General features: G+C 33.0%; 1 protein-coding gene across 8 annotated transcripts in view; it reads right to left on the reverse strand.

Annotated features, from left to right (window-relative positions):
- LOC117159676 (putative G-protein coupled receptor CG31760) overlaps window positions 1–17,029 on the reverse strand; it is a 66,124-nt gene extending 49,095 nt beyond the window's left edge. For 5 of the 8 annotated variants that reach the window (XM_076618974.1, XM_033339738.2, XM_033339737.2 and 2 more), the window contains exon 1: window positions 16,743–17,028. The gene's annotated coding sequence lies outside the window, so the exon portion shown is untranslated. Of the gene's footprint in view, window positions 1–16,742 lie in introns of all 8 variants that reach the window. The other 3 variants (XM_076618976.1, XM_076618975.1, XM_076618977.1) reach the window with 2 other exon arrangements.
- Between the last annotated feature and the right edge of the window lie 1,093 nt (window positions 17,030–18,122).

Genomic DNA, 18,122 nt, shown 5'->3' on the forward strand with positions numbered 1-18,122 from the left:
ATATTGGCAATTCGATTTTAATTATGATAAATCCCATCAATTTCTTTACAGATATTCTCTACAGTTCTTATTTTGAAGCATATTCCCATGTCAGCCTTGTGCGAGGATCTTAACACAGTTTCTTCAGTTTCTTATATCGCAGCAACATGCCCAAAAGATTGAATTACGGCAAGATCAATGGAAAATTAAAGTAAACACCAACTAAGGAAAAGTATTCTCCTTCAGTATCACTCAACAACGATACGATACCATAAGGTACAAGAATTACCTATCTGGGAATGAGTCTAGACACGCTTAACATGGAAACACAATATATGTAAAAAAATGGACGAAATTCGGATAGAAAGAAAAAGTTTATACTGATTCACTGACAAACACTTTGAATTAATTATAAAAAAAACAAGCTCTTAATTTATGAAATAATTACCAAATTAATTTGGACATGTAGAATCGAGCTCTGTGACATGCCTGTAAAAGGTCACATTGCTAAACTCTAGCAAAGACTAAGTAAACTAAGTAGAAGTAAACTAAGCAATACGAAATGAAAATAACTCACCTAATAGGGAAATATAAATCTACCGAATCATCGTAATAACTCAGGCAAATATCTTTAGACAGTTAATGTATCCAGAAGACTCCATAGGAAACATCCAGAAAACCTTCTTCCGCGAAGACAGAACATTGGTATATATTTTCTGCACGGGTGCTTTCTGCTGAGAAAGCATCTACATGATACGATTTCGAAACCTGCTGCAGAAATTTACCCCGAATATCCCCTAGGACAAATTGTACAAATTATTGGAGATAAAAAGAAGAAATATCCACACACGATAAGCCAGAAACTGCGTGTAGTTATTTTAATAAAATTTCAGTGATTTTAAAGGAAATGCTATTCTGCGTAATATAATAATTATTTATTACTGGATTCTATAGCGGTTGAACAAGGTAATGGAAACACCTCTTATATACATGTACGGCTTATAAGAGATGCTTCTACCATTTTGTTTCATCCCTGTATACGTAATATTACCATCTTTTGGCTTGGAATTTGGAATCTTTTGGTCGTATTCGATCAAGTGTGACAATCTTCGAAGAATATCCAAACCTATTGTATAATTTCATTCGTCTTATTATTAATATTAATAAACCAAATAACAAAAATCAGTGATAAAGTCAGTGGCCAAAACGAATGTTTGAGAATTGCTATATAAGTATTAGATAAATTTCCTAAATCGTTATTCTGGAAAATGAAGCTTCGAACGGTAAACGTTATACTAACTGTAAATATTTTATTTACTTTTTAGATTTTTTCGATCATTCTCCCTTTGCTATATCGTGGATTACACACGAATTTGTGTAAGGCAATGTGTAGCAAGTGTTGTTCATTCAGACCGCACTAATCTAAAAGGGTGGCAGCGAGGGTTGTACGTGAAGTGTCTTGAGAAAAAGTATCATGCGCATCGCATGGCACTTCACGTAAAGTACAACTTCCGCTGGTGTACGATGATATTAGAACGGGACGAACCACGACACTTGGTATGCATGTACGAGTATGTAATGAATCATGAAAACCTTTACCTTGATAAGTTATATTTTTCACCGTCCCTTCCTTGATATAACTGTGAATTAATAAGCAGAAAATTATTGTTGATTGATCAATGATGCACTAACTCCATAGTAGTTACTATGAAACGTAAATTGTTCAGATAATAAATTCGTCACTGACATTGATAATCAAATCAGGAAGCCGTGCGAAGTTTGAAAAAAGAACTAATTTAGATAAATAATATTTATTGAACTAAATATTTGGCAAAGGATCAAGATTTTTACAGGGAACCTTAAGCAGCATCGTAATTCTGTATTCATATTTTGTTGATTACATAAAATTACAAAATGCCTGAGTGCTATAATGTTATTCGATTCCACATCCGGCGGAACATTGCTTGTATCCGGAAAACAAATGTGAGTGGAATGTATAAGGTAAACAAATTTTGTGGGATCTTGTACAAAAATATATTATCTATAATTTAGCGTAAAACTGTTACGATATCTTAATCCGTCGAATTTTTATAAATGTTTTAAATTGATTTCTTTCAACGAAAAATAAAATTTCGTCTATCAAGCCTATCATTTACTTATTTTTCAAAGTCATAGAAAAATATATGTTTCATATATTTGTATATTTTACTCTGTGATTAGAATGAGAAGACAAGTATAAGAATTTTATCAATATTTTATTTTGATCGTAATATATAGTTAAACGAAGATATTTACAGTTACACTTTATTGATAACTTTCCAAAGTTTTAATCAATACTTTATATAATTTTTTGTGTTGAATTTGGAACTACAATCCTTTTCATATTCTGCGACGTTGTTGGCTTATCGTGATAAGCCATATGTTTAATTTATTCCACAGAGAAGAATCTAATAGCAGTGAGATGATGGTTACATCTAACTCTAACTACTCTGTAATTTCTTATTGTATGCAAGAACAGAATTAACCTTGACATATTTTTAAAAAGTTTTTAAAGGAATTTCTTCTTTGTTGTTCTGTTTGCTGTTTCGAACAGATCGCTATAAATATATAAGTGTAAGCCGAAATTTTTCACAAATTCCGTAGTCACAAAGCTAAAATTAGAAATTGTCGGTATCGCCAAGAAAGATGCCTTATATCTAACAATGTCAGATTATACAGAGAATTTACTTGCTGCTGTATATTTCTGTTACGTTTTTAATAAAAGAATTGAATAATTGCGCAAAATTGCATATTTGATATAATTTAATGTCTGTTTGGTAGAATCCAGTTTCTGTATATCTGTTCAAATATTACTGAATTTCAAACATACACTGTTACTATAAACAGTTTCCTTATAAACTCATAAATATCAGACAAAATATTCAGGTCAATTTTAGGTGATTCTATTTAAATGGTTCCCCTTACATGCATGTGTAAATATCAACAATAATTAAACTTCTTCTGCAGTATTGCATAGAATGACCATCTATCACTCTCTAACATTAGCAAACAATAGCAAGCAGCAAACAATAAAAATGCTCAAAGTACAAGTGCTGCGTCCATATGAACAACGGCTGTAAGGTTGAGAAAGTCACAGCTATTTTTCAACCGCAATTCTTCAAGTCTGAGGTATACTTGTAAAAGCACCTAGTTGCTAGCGCTCCAATTACGACGCTACGTTCACCAGAAGCACCTCCATGCTAATAATTTTTTCTCATTTCCATTCTGTTTAACATTCAACCGTAATCCCGCCTCGCTCGGCGCGAACTTTGTACGTATACGTGTATGCGCCACGTGTGACCATGAATCAGGATTCGTAAAACCAGTATTTTCAAGCGCTACTAACAAGGGAAGTTCGGCAACTCGAAAATTCCAAAAATTGGTCACTTTGCTACGCAAATGTGGTGCTTGTAACGAAGCAATTTCTTCTTCCTGCTGGGAAACGGTGTTAGGGGTGAAAACACCATCCAAAGAAATTTTGGCTATTCATATTATCGTAAACATGGAAGGAATTATATAAGATTTTTTATGGTCATTATGGTAGACGTGAGAAGATTTTAAGGAAAAAATTGTTGCTGACTTTACACGCATAGTGTTTGAAGAGAAGAAAATCTTTCTCGAATAGTCTTTCTTTTGGAAGAAGGAAGAAGAGTGTTTGCAGTAACCTGCCCACAATTCACAAAAGTGCCCGCACCGTCAGCGAATATGGTTCGCGAGCTGTTCGCGAATAGCAGCGTGGATGCGGCATTATATCGCTCGAGTTTAATTGAGTTTTTAATTTTCATTTAATTTTTCATTTATTTACTTAAAATTAACGGAATGGACCCATTAATATAGTCGTTGTAATGAGATTAACAAGACATAATTAACGTCGGTAGCGCTGGTAGAGCAGAGATGTAAAATTCTTCTATGCCACAAAAGAAGAAAACATACATATGCATTTCCTCGTTTTTCCAATCTACCGTCCCTAAGGCGATTTACCGCAAACTGCTCGTCCGAAGTCGGTCTTAAATATTCAATATCCAATAGTCCAATCACATTTTCAAAATTCATTAGATCCAATCCTATACATATGCACACTTTAGTTACTGAAGGAGTGCAAATCGTAATCAGGAAACTTTTAGTATAGATAATTCGCAATTATATTTCAATTTATTTTAATTATCATCGCACAACGATATAATTTTATTGCGGATTATTCATTTTATTGAAACTTGACGATTGCAAGCAATTCAACTGAATCGTTACCAAAGACATACACAGTTCCTCAGACGTGAACTTTCCACATTATCTATCCAATATTAAACTTGCGATTATCTTGAAATCCGATCGACTCGCAGTTATCTTTGTTCTACCGATCATGCAGAAACGAAGCTGGCTAGGTGTGTGTAAAGGCATGACAATTTGATCGATTATCTTTGAGCGATTATTGTTCTATAAAGTTTCTCAAGATAAAGAGGATCTCTAGAACTTCTGATCGATTGTTCCGATAACTTCGAATACAGTCATAAATACATGCACGCATATTAACCGAAAGTTCCTAAACTGCAAATAGGATTATATAGTATCGCGTGACAATGAGCGTGATAGGGGAGTGCTTCTCCTGCTTCTGTGCCATCCTGTTAACCATCTTCTCACTTTAGTACAATACTACTTAATAACCAGTCGCTCTTCGTTAATTTAACATGTCTCGTACGAAGAGATCGTTGCGTTGTATCAGTATCAGATTCAGTAATAATATTCGAATAAAAATCGTTCGTTCGTGCAATTTTACTATTACATCGTAATATGTCGTACGACTTTCCTGGCTTTCTGTAACCAACGAAATTATAGGAATTACTTCCGTAGGATTTTTTGTTTACGATAGATAACTGCCTACGATAGACACTAAACGAAACAGCGCAAAAATTTGCATACATTGGCTCATAAAGGTATTGCATATTCACCAAGATCCACCAACGTTAATACAAAGTGCAATGTTTAATTAGGTCAATATAATAGTAACGTTATTTGGTCACTGCGACTATTCAGAACAATAGCGTTGATAAGCTAAAATATCAACTCCTATTTCTGTTATTAGAGCTATTACATGCACAAATGAAACATTCTATTCTTATTCAATTGCTTTTTTTTCTTTTTCTGTGTACACGTAAATTCAAATAAACGAATTCAGAATATAGTCGATAGAACGAAGTGAATTAACTAATTCTGTTTGCAGCATTCTGAAAGCATTGCAGTAATAAATAACGTAACTTATTATATTTATTCGTAACAGTTACAGCAACTGATAACGGTAAAGAGCGCTGATGTCATAAGGTATACTCGAACTTCGCTAACTAGCAACCTTAGATATCGTACATTATGCAAAGCTCGAGGTATGCTCGAAAGACGAAGGTTAACGAAGTAAAGTTATCAGTTATCGTGGCACTACATGCTTGCAAACTGAAATTTATGTCTAAGGTGTCAGAATCTCCTTGAATATCTGAATATCGATATTTTCGACTAACAACGAGTGAATGATTTTCACTAAACTTGTTTGACAATGAGACTCCTGACTGAACTTTTCTGACTTTGCAGAATGACCAATCTTCTTCAATTGATTTATTGTCTTTTATTATTGTTAAATTTATTGTTATTCAATGGGCGCTTAATTTCACGAAAAGGAAACATCAATTAACCAGCAAGAGTATGCGATTCTACACCGTTAGAATTTTTTCTGTGGGAATTTTTGAAAGTAAAGCCTACGCCAATGATCCAAAGACGATTGACGAGCTGAAAAACAATGTCACTGCCGCCATTGATGAAATTGAGCCCCAGTTATGTGAAAATGTAGCGGAAAATTGAGTCAAACCTTTTTGGGATCGTGGAAAAAAGCCGAGGGAGGTGCTTGAATGATATTGCGTTCCATAATCGAACAGTGGAAGTAAATAAGGCTGTAAGTGTCAAAACTATAAGTTTTGTAGAAAACAATGCTTTGTTTACTAAAATGTTATTTATTATACAAAATGTATTCATTAAACGTACCATACTACTTTATATAACTTTATTACAATATTCTTATTATAATGTATTCTTATTTAAAAATTTGTTATTATCATATATATTTATATATCAATTATTTGTATATTTCAAATATCTGATAATTAACAATAAAAAGAATTTTATATTCTAAGAGAGAATTTAGGTTTGATACATATATTCCTTAAAATGATTGTAAGTGCCAGTACAGATTTTCTTATTTGTTAGAATAATTGGAGCAGATTTATCCACGTGCATGTTCGAACACGAAGTAGCAGATTCGCTGGAACATGACGTTTACAGTATAATTTAAAAAACTAATCGCGTAACATAATATCACACTAATTATCACACTAACATTTCGTTCCATATTTACTGATATTATTCACAATTATTCTCAAGAAAAAGGTTTTCTCTTTTAAAATGCCACTTACAGCCTTTGTTACTTCCACTCTTCAACTAATGTCATGAAATAAATCTTACGTTAAAACAAAGGTATTATGTTGAAACAAAGATATCAAATAATTTGTGTTTTATTTCAATTTGAAGATGCGACGCCCAATTTGGATAAGCCCATTCAATCTGTCTGAAAAATAACGCACTTCGTTTTCTTCAAGTTGCTCTGTGAATGCTACCTACCAATCGTTACTGTCGCCTTGAAACTTATATTTTCAGTTTAGTATTCAAGTATTAATATTTAATGAGCTTCGAACGCACATGATGTAAAGCTCATACCATACTAGTCATAGCGTCTTGCTTAATAAATCTGGCTTCGTTTCGATGATAATGCAACCTGTTCATCGTAGCGCGGCGTACTTGGTTGAACACTACGTGAATTCTCGGCTAAAGAGCAAATGACTTGCTCATTTCATATTCATCTGATACATATTCAGCCGATTTCACGCTCTATAACTACTTGCTACTCCCAGGAATTCAAAAACAGAACGAACTTCGTCGCTAACAACTGGGAAGTTAATGCGACGTTAAAAACCAAATGAAAAAGGTGATTGCAATAAAAGACTCGTTAGGAAAACATTACAAGCGCAGTAGCCGCGACAGGAATATCCCGGACAATTTCAAAAACAGATCGTCAAAAACTTATATATTCGTTCGTTTAACGTTTATACGTCCAACACTGTATCGATGCCGGACAAATATATTCTGAATAAAATATGAACGTTTTTTTAAAAATACGATGAATGTTAGTGATAATATATCGACAGCAATACGTATATTGACAATCCCGTTAAATTTCCAGACAGGCTGTATATAATAGCAGAAATGATATCCGGGCTTAATATAGCGATAGTCAAGTTTAACTGATATCCTGATTCAAAAATAGTCTCTCTTTCTTTTTTAATATCATAAACTAGCCTACGAGGATGTTAACACGAAGAAGAAAATAATTCTTAATAACTCGAAACGAGTGTGACGATAATTGTCATATAATACGAGTAAATTGTTTTAATCTAAATTAATAGTAATTGTTATTTCATATACTCTAATTCTGTATTATTTTCGTGGCAGAGGCAATTGATCCGAGAATTTATAGATGATTGAAATAATAGCACGGTGGCATTAATTTCAAAATGCGATTGGGATAACTATATCCATCAAGATGATACGATTCTATCTACCACAAATAAGCTGCAAAAATTTATCATGAAAGAAGATGGATTAATTAGTTAATTAATAATCAACTGAAATCAAAGAACAACTTTTAATTGCGCCTGACATAAAAATATGAGTAACAGTGTTTCACGAGGAAGAAAAAATGAATAGGAGTAATATTTTCTCAGAAATAATATTCGTATATATGTATATAGGTATATATCTCTTTGCCCATATATTGCTTTAATTAAAATTGCCAGTTTGTTTTAGGCCTTTAGTGTTAGTAAACTAATCTACATATTTTAGATGTGTAGTAATCATATAATACCATTCGAAATTTTGGAATCACATGTTACTTCGTCTTCTTAACTGATAATATCAAATAAGCACATTAGTGTCACTTCTCTTATCACTTGATAAATATATATGTTATTAATTAAGATACACATAATCAATTAATGGATGCGTGTTGTATAAATTCAGGAAAAAATGTTCATTCTTAATAATAGTGACAATTGTACAATCTGAAATTCTGTTTTTATCTTTTCTTTATTTACCATTTATCGCGAAGAAACTATCTGTAATTTTTTCTTGTGAAGAATTTTTATTATACTTTGTAGAATCAACATTGTAGATCAAAATGTATGTAATAAGTACTTTTCTCATGCGAAAGAATATATTTTTGGCATATTTATCAATATTAAACTTCAAAATTTAAAGAGATAAATTCCTTAAAGTAAGGAATATTACAATTTACATTGTTATAGTTACAATTTTCTTAATAAAAAATGTTAGAGGCACAAAACTGTTGTTTAATTATGCGTAGTTTATAATGTCGATATTCCAGATAGAAATTCTATGGCGTTATTGCACCAGTATTATCATAGTCACGTTTCAAGTTTTGAGATATTGTCATTTTTGAGTTGAAATTGTTATGAAAACGTAATCATTGTCCCTTTCCAAATTATTTCCATTTTCGTGACAATACCATCCTGTCTTCGTTCGAAAATTTCCTTGATTTTCTTATTAGAATATTTCACGATATCGCTTTTCACGCTACTGATAGTAGATATTGACATTTCCAATGTTCCTTCTTGCCAAAAAATAATATAGCCTGTAAGATAGCAATTGGGCGTGTCAACGTTTCAGAAACAGTGAATATGACAATACGATAAGATAAATTTTACGTCACGTGTGATCTAACTTTTTCGCGTTAAGAAATAATTTTTTTTACGATTCAATTGGAAGGTGTTATATGAAAACTAAAATAATGGATGGTTTTATGTGTAAATGAGATTATCATACGATGCCATAGTACTTTCGACTACTAACATGGGGTTAGCCATTGAAGATAAGAATGGACAGAAAAGGCACCTTGACATCGGGCACAAAAAGGCTTGCCCGTTCTTCCCAGTTCAATAAAACTTATTCTTTTGGCAAAACGATATTTCTTTTTATTGTGAATGTCGGAAACCCTTAGGCAGTGCGATGGCCGTGGGACATAATAACGTTTCACTGGTATCGCTTCCTTTAATTTTTCTGAGTACGATATACATCTGAAGCAAAGGTTTCATTTCTCGGTAGTAACGAAAAATACAAAATTCCCTGATGCTACCATTAAATACAGAGAAGAACCTTGTGAGGGTGCATGGGCCACGCATTTGCACGTCGTTTCGAAGAACGTAGATTCTCAGCCCGGCATCGTCTCCTTTCGAAATAATCGTACGAGATCCGCTTTTCATCTACGACCAGGTATTTCGAGCGATTTGCCTGCGACAAGTAAAAATAAAGATGCCTATCTTTAAGTGGCTATAGTACTGAATTATGAATTCTGAGTTCGTTGTTACGCAGTCTCAGATCGAGGAAGAATAAAAAAAGAAAGATTCATTTTTTCGCGATTCACTTCATCAATAGGATTAACATGTCCGCGATTATCAACTGTCTCGACAGCTGATCAAAGAAGCGCAGCACAGTGAGACGTTTCGAGAGATATTCTGAAATCTAATCGCAGACCGACTCAGGGGCCTTGCTCAGAGGATTTTATGGTTTTGGGGGAATCAGCAGAAACTGAAGCTTTGGACATGACTTACTGAGTCAGATGTTTTTGCGTTACACTGCCTATTCTAGATAAGTACCGGTACTCATCATACCAATGAATTATGAGAAGCTTTATCTAGCATCGTCTACGCGAGACGGATGTCTGGATTTTAACTACTGTTTCAGTTTAAACCTTCTATCCCCAATGTGATTAAACCGTCTCTCTACAAGCACGGGATAATAAAATGATTTCTGCGTAAATTCTATGAATGCTATTTACAGCAGTTAGTTTCGTAATTTACACGATATGAACTGGGATACGAAATTAAGCTGAAAATAAATATTTGAATATGCTGTTACATGCTTCTAAATATCCAGATTTGAACGCTTCGACGTATTGATTGCTAATAATTCTGCGTTAATATTTATAAATATCTGTGAGTCTTATTGTAGAATGATTCATCGAAGTACTTGAGCATTTGCTATAAAAAACTTGTAAGAATATACATATTATGTGTGTCATCTTATACGTGAAACTTCGTGACGTATCTGTCGTAATTATCCGGATAGAATTTGAATAAACCTGAAACGATTCAACATTACCAAATTCGTTTAAACTCGATAAGAATGTAATCGTGAAACGTTGTATATTTCATATGTATGTATGTATGTATGTATGTGCATATAATTTACAGATATATTTTTGGAGAATTGTATTCTTCCCTTAATACAAAAATAGCAAGATAATAATATCGTCGCATATCTCTGCAACCATTTACGGTACATGTGAATTGTTTGTTTCAAGTTGAATCATTCAAGGGATTTACCAAAGGATATAGAAATCCTATAGCGTGGGACGTGAAAACTGCGTCTTTTGATTCGAGCTGGCTCAACGAACTTGCCTTTTACTTTAGCATAAACTTATCTTGAGTACGAGCCCTTTAAAAATGTATTTATATCCTCTACCCTCGGGATAGCTGACGTAGAAAAAAATACTTAACTTCTTCAGATCATTTTCCACCCAATGCTTAACCAAATGTGGGGGAATTTGTAATCTTAGAAACTTGAGGAAGCACCAAAAACGTAAATCGGTCACAGCGCTTCGATACTTGGAGATGTTCAAAGAGGTAGGTCTTTTATTTATTTCCGACTATCCTGTTCTAAACTTAGAAATATTATCGCGCAATGCTGCAAATTCTCTTAAAGAGCAGACAAATTGATTTATACATAGAACATTGGGACAGGCTTGGAAAGTTTCACGTACAACATACGTACAAATTTCCACCGTATGAGAAACGATATTTACGAAACCAGTCCATTGTCGTTTGACAGAAAACATCCGGTAGCATTAACAAGATTGCGGATCATCTAAAAATTGTAAGCATGCTTACCTACTTAACAACGACGACCAGCCACTGCTTAACAGATGAAACGAAATAAACTCGATTGAACGCGTGGTTGTATCTTGTCCGGAATATCAACGTAGGATGTACCATCAGTAATGATCAACGAAAGTCCTAAAGAAGTGACTCAAATTGCGAATTCGTGCTCAAGTGTATTGAAATTCTCGAAACACCTTCGAATTGTTTTTTTAATCTAACGCGATGTTATTATATTTAACTGTGATCTTACGTCGATTCGCGTGATTTCCAATGACTGAAATTGATCGGTGGATGCAGCAGAGAAAGAAATTAAAAGAAAAAGAAAAAAATTTTATTCAATATTTGCACGCTTCGAAACACTCACATGTGTATAGTATGTATACTGTTTGAATATGTTTAGTATCTCTTAGAGAACGATGAATAGAGCTACTTTATACTTACGAACAATTTTCGTGGCTGATATGTTTAAGGAGATCTTGGTCGTTCGAAGGCAAGCTGGATTGAGATAGCAACGACAGGCAGCTATTAAGGTCAACAACGGATTTCAGGAAAAATCGATAGACCGGATAGAACGACCCTCGATGGATATCGGCCTGTTTAGAATCAAGGGCTGCATAGAAGAAGCGAGTAAGCCTTTTTTTAATTCCCTTCATCATCTTCCCCTAAGGTTACGCTGCAAAAGGAGCAAGGAAAAGAAAAAAAGGACTCTTATTGTTCCAATATTGTCTTACATCTTTTGCCCGATAGTACACTTTTTTTTGTTGAACATTATACTCTTGTAATTTTATTAAACACGCTTTCGCTGTTATGCACCACGTACTTTGAAACTAAAACTACATTTCGCATGTAAGATAATCAGACCATGATGGCCATGGTGGATTTTTACGCGTTTATAGGAACTCTAAAATGCACAGGATGCAGATGGTATGAACAAAATGTATGAAATATATAAAGTATAGTGCTCCCTGTAATACTTGAAACAATTTTCTATCGAACTTATGCTTCTTTAATTACATTCGCGAGAAAAAAAAGCAGAAGAATTTGCGTAGAAATCCGCGGTTTAATGATGACAGGTAGAAAAGTATAATACAAAAACTGTCTTTTTTTGTTTTTTTGGTAATGTCTATCTTTTCAATCTTCGTCTTCCGAAAATCGAACGTAATCGAGGTTTATTTCATTTGAAGCAAGCAATTTTAGTCTCAGCAATGTTCCAGACTATTAAAAAATCATAAAAATGTTTTCTGATTTCCTTAATTAGAGATTAGCGTGGAATAACCGTAACGTCCAATGTCTCTCGCGATAGCTGTCAGTTTTCTAGATCATTTAGTTAGATATTTGTTTGATAGGCTCGACAATCGGCAAAATATGAAATTACAATAATGTGTACAATTTCAGTTCAGCTCATTGAAATGTTAAACATTCATTCGATTTCGTGCGAACTAAGATTCGCTTAAAATGATTTGTTAGAACGACACGTTAAAAGATATCGACTTTTATTGATCGGAATATCATTGGCAATTTGACATCAATCGTGTATAATCTTCTCATAGACGATTGATCTTTATGGTGTTTCATTCTAATTTCTTTAAATTCCTTTTGTATAACAGACAAGATCAGCCTGCTGTGAAGTGTCAAAAACTGCTCGTGGCTGGCAGCCAATAAAGCAACAAAAGGGGGAAAGCTGGAAATAGCTCGACTACCAGAAAACAATAAAGCAGTTGAGGCATTATGCAATGAAAATCTCGTTTTACTTAAACAGCGTTACCGAAATCTTACAATGTAGGCGGATAAAGATGAATAAACATTGTAACCGAAGCGATTAAAATCATTGAAATAAAAAATAAAATCTTTAATTACCTTTCGGCAAAATATTCCCTTGAAATTAAATTCCGATCGATAAAGTATATTTTAATTTGTTTTTAGATTTAAAAGTAAAGATTTAACTTTCAGACTATCATTTCCCCCCCACGTACATAAACGTTGTACAAGACTTTAAATAATTACAAAGCTAAGGGAAATGAAGATCCTTTTATGTATATCGTTGACTTAGGTTTCTAATTAAAATGTTTATTGCATTGGTTTGATGATTGAAATTTTTATAACGTAACTGCAACAACGTTTTATATGTATTTATTACGTCAAAGAAACATACATTTTAGACGCTGTATTGAACCAGAAATTCAGGAATCGCCAACGTCAAAAGTAGAACCTGCGATGAGCAAATATATGATATTTAAAAGCACTGAACTACTAAACAGGATTTCATCGAGCTTTTCCGTTGTCTAGTCGTTCTACAATTACAAGGATTAGTCTCTTTGTTGCATTAAAGCCGAACTTAATCCTTAGGTAAATGAAGTTCAGTTGGAATTGGTTGGTTTTTAAACTTCTTATACGATAATTTCTCACTCTTCTAAATAACTTCTGAATAAACTTCGAATTTCTTTTTATACAAACAGACATTTAAAACTCGCAACTGCGATAGCAGCTGTTCGCTACTGTTTTAGCAGATCTAATGATAATTTATTAATAATGATTCTTAGACTTGACACGTAGATAGTTTCCACTAGCTACACTATCTACGCTTAGTTAGTTTCTGTGTAACGTATTCATCGCATTATTATAATGCGTTATCACAATGTTACGGTAGGGTTTTTAAAAAATACAGGTACCATAATTTTGAGATAAACAATATCAATGTCATTGAAACAATCGTTAATAAAATTTGTTTCTAATTGGTGATATTATTTTTTTATGTAACACGCGAAAAATAAGACATACAGGTATATCTTATTTATAATAATTGTATATTCATCTTCATGTTAATAATTGCACATACGTACGTAGGTATACACTTCGTATTTAAAGCTGCCACATTTTTCGAGAACGTGAACGTTCATAATAATAACAGTAAACTGTGGAATATCTACTTTCATTTGTCCAAATTTTTTACATTTTACACGTATTTGTTTAATTACGTTTCGCAACATCAACTGAACGTCGAATTATGCAAAATCTAGTTTACCTTCGTTTACGAAATTATACAGAATAATTTTAATTTAATGGATTATTCAAATGGTTTATTTGAAATATATGGAATTCACAAATTTGCAGAAAACTTGCAAGCCTTCGGATGATGTCATTTTATATTAAACAGTAACCTATTATGGTTAATTGTTGCACGTGTGACAGCACGTTATAAATTATAAATATTATATTTACATCTAAAGGTAGTTACGGCTTACGAATGTCACATAAATATCGATGACTAATATCTTCATTTGAAATATATATCTATTTTAAATATTATTAATGAGAAGTATACGTATAACAGGAAAAAATAGAAAAAATTACCACTTGTCAACAAACCACCAATTAGCTCGAATATTTGAAAATCATAGTAGATCAATCAAGCAGAGCGCCTGACGAAAAGCTACTAGTATTTTTGTCCAAAAAGCATTTATTTCATTTGACGTATTTTAATTGTGATTAATAGATCTTTGATAATGCAAGTTACTGTTACCAGTGATCGTTTTTATAAGAATCTAAGCTTAAACGCCGTGTAACTAATTTAAAATATTTTATTTATTTTCAAATTTCTAGTTTAGAGATTTTGATCTTTTTGTTTCAGTTAGAAGATTTTGACAATATCCAACAGTACATATTTTCATGTACGAAATAATTTGTATAAACCACTGAATATATGCGATAATTTTTGCGAATTAGAAATCCATGAGAAAAGAAACAAATTAACGTTTGAAGGTAAATGACCAATAGTTTGGTTTTACATATGTTAATTAACGCAAAATTTTAACATATTTACTGAACTGTGTAAACGATATTATATCTTCTTAATAAAACTCTGGTTTGAGAACATATTTGTGTCATATGTTATTTAAACATCAAACATATACACATTCAACGCAAATTCATAAGATCCTTATTAAATTTTCACTCTATGTATTTTATATACAATGCATTTGAAAATCTATTTTGTCAGATGTCTTTTCAATATAATATCTTCATATATTTCTTATGAAAAAATTGTTTGTAATTCACGTTCGAGGCGGAGATTTCCAACAGACGGGATGAAAATTTTATTTGCATAAATTTTTATGAAGAATTAATTCAATTCGTATAAAAACAAAGGAGTCTAATCACTGTGAATGTTTTTATTTAGACAGCCTGTGTTCTTGTTTGCATACTAACGTTGAAACTTATTAAGACTATAATGTATCGTTTGCGTATCATTGTATCTAAGGGTTGTAGGTATCATGTTTATTTATATAATGACAATAGCCATGACCTTATAATAATATAACACAAACGATTTCAAGCCAATTAAAGTCAAGCCAATGTTCGATCAGATAAAATCTATCTTCAAGTAAATAACAGCAAATTGAATGTTAAAAAACTATATTTAATATTTTATAAAACCATAAAATATTATTCAACAAAGTTATTAAGTATGTTTATTTCTAAGCTTAGAAATTATTTGTTTGTATTGCTGGAAATATAGTAAATTTCTATAATACAGCTTTCTCTGTGTAACATGGTTTCTCGGTGTATAAATGTTATTTAAATATTAAAATTAAGCATTGAAATAATAATGCGTTCAATGAATAAGAATGAACATATTCAATTTTAATTACTGGAATTAACAGAATTTCTCCGTTTCACCCTAAAATACATAAAATTGTTATGGTTTGAGGATTTTTCAGATGTAATATTATTCTATATACATAAAGACGATACACAGCCAGAGACAAACGTTTCATTTAGCATGATCTGTAATAATATCATTTCATATTTTAGGCCTTGTCGTTGAGGTTTTCTTAATTATCGCTATAATTAGAAAATATGTATTCACCTATTTTTGGTATTCAATCACATCACGCAGAATCAGAAAGTAATGATCTTGTGCGACGCGTGTACGCGGATATTTTATAATGATCAATATACAATTTAAAGCAGAAAACATGTTGCATCGACAATAAGATACGCGCTTAGCAACACGATTAATAGCTGACACAATCGGTCGTTTATCGTTAAATGTCGATAAATGTTGCCTCTCGCTTACGAAATATGTTCGTCCATTCAACCACATAAAAGCCTCTTGTTCCTTTCAACGCGAAGAATATATTTTGATCTTGACAAAATCTCGAGTGTCGTACGGAAGGACGTACAAGTAGAATGTTCTACGCAAATACAAATTTCTAGCAATTACAAGTACATCAAAATTACAAATATACATGCACGATAAATGTACGTATCACTAGATCTAAAGTTATTCCCCTCGCGCGAATATTGAAAGGTAGAAATCCGTGGTCTTAAAAAAAAAAAAAAAAAAAAGAAAGAAGAAGAAGAAAAGGAGCGAGTGGGTAAATATCGTTCGAGCAAACGGTCCGAATTAGCGAGGATTTCTCAAACACTAATTTACAGCGTCTATCTGTCAGGGTATTCCGTGTATTCGCATCCTAATTCACGATCCTGGTATCCCAATCTCCGTCCTGCCGAGCTAATTCAATAAGCTCGCCTGCATCCAGCGACGACAAATTTCGCTACTAACGAAATTCTTAATGGATTAATCGCGGCGAGGATCGAATCGAAGCAAGATCCGTCTAAACTGGCTAAGCTTATCATCTTTCGACGAGCGTCGTAACATAGGAATATACTTACGAGAAGTAGCCCTTGCCCTCTATTTCCAGCAGCATCTCTTGCAGCGATAGAACGTTAGAGAAACCCAAACAGAAAATGGATCACAGTCACACTGTTAATATTGAGAATATCACACACGTAACTGATATTTATGGATAGCGATCTCGAGATTCGAGGCGATTCGTTTTCACTGACGAGAGTGAAGAAAAAGGAGGAAGTCGCGCAGAAACGAAGAGGTTTTCTACGGCTGCAACGAACGAGGGTTCGTTCGTGACTGCTTAAAGGCCAGTCGGTTGTGCAGCTGGAAGCGGGGCGTGCGCCCTCCGCAAAATCAAACTTTGCCTCCACTCGAGGAAATTCACCACGGGTACGGGCTGCGTCGCTTCTCTTCGCCTCGCCACGCCGCCCATAACCACGGATCTCCTAGCTACGTGGCCCATCGTCTCTCTATAGGGTGGTTTGGAGCAACTAGCACATTTCTTGTTTGATTGCAATTAGATGAAAACGTTGAAACGATTTGAAAAGCTCTATCGTTCTATGATAAAACGTTGCCCCTCAATACGACGGTGAATTGCAGAATTTTTTCGTTTCTTCTATATGGAGATCGATTTTGTGTTCGTTTTTATTATTCGAAATAAAAGTCGTTGTTTATAGATAGTCATTTCGAAAAACCATTCGTTAATGGTTTTACGCTTGAATTAAAAGAACAGCTTTCAGTTGCGTTCTAATCTATTCTAATTCAGTTGAGTATATATATATATGGTATGAATTAAAATTCGTTCATATACAACAGAACTGATAATTATTTTGCAATTTCTCGATATTTCTCACGCTGAAATATTTACATTCCATTTTATGCAAACTAGTACGGCTTATCCACTAATTGGTGTATCTTAAGTTATAAGTTTATCTTACACTAGTATAGTATCATTAATTAGTCCACTCCTAATTTTATAAACGCATGATATCCTTGCAAATTGAACTCTAATTTAATGTTTAACTATGTCTGGATTGGTCCTTGACAGTCGGAAGATTCTTGTAGGATTTATAGAATTCTAATTGCACAATTAATTGCGCAGTAAATTAAATAGTTTGCAAGATATATGAAAACTAATTAGAAATAACGAAAATCGCATTATATAACCAGCACTGCTGACAAAATTTAATCACCGAATAAAGGACAATATTCGGAAATGGATTATGATTTTATACAAAGCACGTTCAAACTTTGATAAGTTCATTTTTTAACCAATAACTGATATTTTGAACCTTATCTTTAATCCAATGTTTTAATCTTGCTTCATAGTTTCATTCTTCTTTCTTCTTCTTTTTTTAACATTCATAGTTTCATTCTCCTTTCTTTTTCTTCTTTTAATATTAAATACTACTTATAACTATTTC

This window comes from Bombus vancouverensis, chromosome 5, assembly GCF_051014615.1.
Source record: "Bombus vancouverensis nearcticus chromosome 5, iyBomVanc1_principal, whole genome shotgun sequence".
Lineage (NCBI taxonomy): Eukaryota > Metazoa > Arthropoda > Insecta > Hymenoptera > Apidae > Bombus > Bombus vancouverensis.